Source organism: Tamandua tetradactyla, chromosome 2 (genome assembly GCF_023851605.1).
Source record: "Tamandua tetradactyla isolate mTamTet1 chromosome 2, mTamTet1.pri, whole genome shotgun sequence".
In the NCBI taxonomy this organism is placed as follows: Eukaryota; Metazoa; Chordata; class Mammalia; order Pilosa; family Myrmecophagidae; genus Tamandua; species Tamandua tetradactyla.
The window spans coordinates 122,713,570-122,718,732 of NC_135328.1; positions in this window are offsets into that span (position 1 = coordinate 122,713,570).

The window sequence follows — 5,163 nt, forward strand, 5'->3', positions numbered from 1 at the left end:
TAACCACAATTTTTAAAATAAACAATTAATTAATTAATTAATCAGAATATTAATTAATTAAATAGAATAAAAGTGGCTCGCAGCTGGTATTTGATTGATAAGTAGGTGCTATAGAGGCATAAAGGGAAGAGCGTTCCTGGCAGAGGGCACAGCATGTGCACCATGAGACGGGTGAGAATTCAGCTCCACCATGGTCAGTATCTGAGTAAAAGTCAGCCTGGTTGGGCTTGGACAGTAGGAAGGGACCAGGGGCTAAAAAAGTCACGTTAAAAATTGTGAATTTCATTTTGACTGTAACAGAGGGCCATTAAAAGATTCTACGGGGAGGGCTGATTTCATCTGATTTATGTTTCAGGAAGATCAGCCTGGCTGCCGCGAAGAGAAGAGAGTGTTGAGAGGCCGGAGCGGAAGCATTTGGGAAAGTAGTTCCTTAGTCTGGAGAGATGTGGAGTGTGTGGGAGGTGAATGTGGACAATGGACAGGCTCAAGCTGTGATTTGGGGGTTGAATTGAAGGCCTTGGGAAAGGACTGTGTGTGAGGGATGAAGGATAGGGGTTTGTTACAGATTAAATACTTAACACTGAGGACCAGTGGCCAAGAAATCCCATTCTTGGGGAAGTTATCAACCACGGGAGCCTCTGCAATCCGTAGTTGAGAAGGGGTTCCAGTTGCTAATGAGGCATGGAGCTTCCTGTTTAGAATCGAAGTGAAGAGTCACAGAACAAGAGAAGGGTTTCTCAGATCAGGTTTTTCTAGTACCTGCTGTGTCCTTACACTAAACGAGGGTGTATGTTAGTTGATAAGCCTCTTCAACCACCAGGGCAAAACACTGAAAAAAGAGATAGTAAAAGGAATGGGAATTGTTGAAGCTAAGGGAGGAATTTTACTTCTCAAATCCACATTATCTTGGGACTCAGGTGAGTCACTTATTCTAAACTTAATCTAAAGTTTGTAATTAGTCACTTCAGAATCTGAACTTCCAGCATAGAAGCAGTTATTTCCTGGCGAGTTACTCACTGCTTGGAAAGGAAGCCCGCTTCGCTCTGAATTGCTGATCCATCCCTAATCGCAGAAATTGGCCTGTGCCTTTGAGGTCATGCTGGGCTCGGGCAAAAATTACAAGCCTAAAACAGAAACAAACTGTCACTTCCTTGTAAATCAAACAACACGGATGGAGCAAAGCATGAGTCCAAAGGTCAGCACGGACATTAACAAAATGTTTTCCTTGCTATGTATTTTAATTATGCGGGTATAACTAAAGATGAATAATAAACACGCTGTAGTTAAGAGTTGTTTTCAGAGTGCTCTGGGCAAGATAAAATGAGCAACTCCATCAGATCCATTGTAAACCTTGTCAAAAACTGCTGTTTGGGGAAAGAGTGCTAAATAGCATGGGCTGAGACAAGATGTACAGATGGAACATTTGAAAAGTCCAGATCTGTTAGGATATCACCTTGTCACCTCTGGACACAGCACACAACTAGATTTATCTCCTTGCAGCAATCTACCCCCTTTTCCCATTCCTTTACAATTGAAATGCTACAACAACAATGCCAGGGCTCCCTGGGGGCCTGGGTATCTCGGTAGGAGAGTATTGACACCCAGCTCCACATTCAGTGCTATGGGGACAGGGGCATAATTATCCCATGATAACCCCAGTACTTTGTTCTCCAAATGTCTCTCATCTACATTGCATTTTCTGGATGCCTTCCTTTTCTACTAAAGCATTTATGTCCATAGAAGTGCTTTAGAAGTCACCCAAGCTCTAAAAGTTAAAGGGAATGAATTTAAAACCACAGCTATTTTACCTACTTCTTGCAAACAACAACAAAAAAAGCTGACATCTGGTAAGTTAAGAAACTTCCCCTGGAACCCAAGCAACTAACTTTTATTTTCTCCCCATGAAAGGGACGGATCTCCATTGGTGGCCCTTCTTATTTACACCACACACATGGTGGAGGCTCCGACATCCAGTTCCTTTAGTATAAACAGAAAGGATGGTCTTTTTCTGTGGAAGTTAATGAATTGAAAAACAAAGCTGTTCTGTATACCCACTCATTCCGAATGAATAAAAGAACTACAGTTTCCCAGACTTGGGTAAAATAGTTGCATTCAAATTATTTTTTGCCCCTTTCTGCTCTTCCCCTCCCCACCTCCCACCACTCCCCCACCCCTATTTTTTTTAAGGAAAAAAAAAAATCACTGAATCACCTTATAAGGGCAGAGAGCATTGAGGGAATAGAGCACGTGTCACCAGATCTTATTCTTGGCTCACAGTGGGACTCACTGTGCAACCTTGGGCATCTCCCTCAACCGCATGTGCCTCTGTTGACCCAGCTGTCATATGGGGACACAGATGTCTGTGTGTGGTATCATTGTGGAGACCTTGGCGAAAGGTGCAACGCTAAATGTGGGGTCCATTTTGCAGTTGTGGGCTGTTTCCAATTTGAAATTGCTCTCTGCTGCTCCGGAATAGGGAAGTGACTAGCGGGTCTTAGATCAATAACTGGAAAATAGATACACTAAAAACATATGCCCTAGGGGTCCCTGGTCTTTTGGAATTAGATTGCCATGGAAACAACAGCCACCAGTGCTCTGACATTATAAACATAAAGAGTTCATCACAGTGTTGAGCATTTCTTAGTAGTAAATCATGGTCATGGTTTTCCTCGGAGGAATTTACATGATGTTTCTTATGGTGTCTTCAAAGAATAAAGAAGTAAGGAAGCAAGTGTCTTAGGTTCCACCAGGAGACCATCCCTTGTGGTGAAGAACTGAGTGAGGGACAGCCAGGGTTTTGCCCTTTCCCTTTGGATTTCATTGTGTTAACCTGCCTGTCACTTGAAGACTACTGCAATTTCTCTGGACTAGGGTTTCCTTGTTTGCCAGTCATCAGAGAGCAAGTGAGCAGAACTGAGGCCATTTCCTACCAACCAACAGGTTTTCCTTGCTTCTTCTGACCTCTCAGTTGAACTCTAGTTGATTTGCATTTCTACCTTCTCAATGCTTGTCTTTGCAGAACAAAACTTTTCTACCTTCTTCTCCATGGCTCCCCAGACCTCAGCTTTCATGGAAATTCTTAATAAATGTCTTCTGGGAAGAGGGAGAAGATTTTTGTTCTGTATTCCAAAGCTTAAAACTGAGAAAGGAGGTCCAAGAGTTTCCTTCCTACTGTCACTACTAGGTATCTTTGCCCTTAGGTTAAGGAGTCTCCCCTCGGGTGCATGGGCAATAACCAAGGTTCTGACCAGAACAGGGTGGGATGGAAGCCTCACCCATGCTTCGCTCTCCCTCTCCTTCAAACACCTCAATAATTCCACCTTTCGAAAGAAGATTTTTATACCTGCAAGACACTGGGAGATTTCACCCATGCTTCTCCTGAACAACCCTTTGAAAAGTTATATGCTCTTTTATTTCTCCATATATGCATTTTGGGTATGCTGGGATTGGGTCTGTTTTTTGCCTACAATGCCTTCTTTTCTTTATCTTCCTCTCCTGCTCCAATTGCTTTTCCACTGTGCTACCAGCATAAAAGAAAAAATTGATCATGTTCTCTTTAAAAATGTCTGATCCCTTCTCCACTGCCTGCAGATGAAGTTCAAATTCCTTTGCATGGTACAAGAGGTCCTTCTTGATCTGGTTCAAGCATTTCTAGCTCAAAATCTATCTTGGGTCCATGGATACTTTGTTCCCACTGCAATGACTATTCCCTTCCGTCCCCACCTCTATTTTTCTGGTTAACTCCTATGTATCCTTCAGACACAATACAAATGTGGAATACGGAAGCATTCCTTGAACACAACTCCCACCTCTGCCTACAGGCAGAGTTAATCACCCCTTCCTCTGAGTATCCCTTTGTGAGTTTCTTTTTGAAAGAAAACATCATATTGTAGGACAATCACCTGTTTACATGTCCATCTCCCTCACTAAACTATAAACTTCTCATGGTCAGAGATAAAGTCTCTATTTATCTCTATGAAACTAGTTCCTAGATGAAGGTCAACAGATGCCCAATGAAAAGGACAGGGAATGCATTCACTCAACTGTAGGATCTGATAAATATATTTTGAAACTAGTTAGCAACTGAAGTCACCAATAGTTTATATAATGTTTTCTGTATTTTTTTGGTGTGGGTTCAATGTAAGCTCACCTTTATAGCTATTACAAAGATGAAAAATATATCTTTAGGGCTAAGAGCTCATGTAAATGACATCAATTTTCTTTTAATTATGACTTAATTGGATTCTAGTAGACTTGCATTTCTCTTTGAATGAACTCCAGTGTGATGGTCTGGAGCTATGTACCCCAGAAAAGCATATTCTTAAACTTAATCCATCCCTGTGGGTGTGAACTCTTGTAAAAAGGACTTTTCCATGAGGCTACTTCAGACAGAGTGTGGCCCAGCCCTATCAGGATGGGTCTTAATCCTATTACTTGAGGGCCTTATAGAGAAGCTCGCAGAGAGAAAGATCCAGAGGGAAGTAGCCAGAAGCTGAAAGTCAATGGAACCTGCAAAATAAAGGAGAGTCCAGGTAAGACTGCCATGTGCACTGCTATGTGACAGGGGAGCCCAGGACCAAAGCTTACCAGCAGCCAGCCCCAGAGCAAGTCTTCATGCCTTGATGATTTCTTGATTGGACTTCTCCCAACCTCAACCAGAAGTCAATAAATTCCTATTGTTTAAGTCGACCCACAACAATGAGGTAACTAAAGCATCAAGCAATACCACTCAAGCTTAACTTAATGTTTGTTCCATGCTGGCACTGCTGAGCACCCTTTGTGTGAAGCCCGTGGTGCTCTACGACTACTTTTCAAGGTGGGCATGATTAGAGCTCTTGTTTTACAGGTAGGGAAACTGAGAGTTAAGTAGCAAAGTCGTGCAGCAAGTGAACGGATGAGCTGGATGGAAACCCTGATACTGAAGCCTCTACATTTCACACCATTGGCTTTTTAGTGAGTAACGGGAATAAGGCAGGTTATTAAGATAATAAGAACAACAATTTTAGGAAGCACTTACTGACTGCTTACTATGTGTCAATCACTATGCTATGCATTAATTCATTTAATCCTCACAATAACCTGTGTGAGAGAGAGATGATCATTAACCTCATTTTACAGATGAGAAAACAGAGGTAGAGAGGTTAGCAGTTTGTCCAGAGGCAC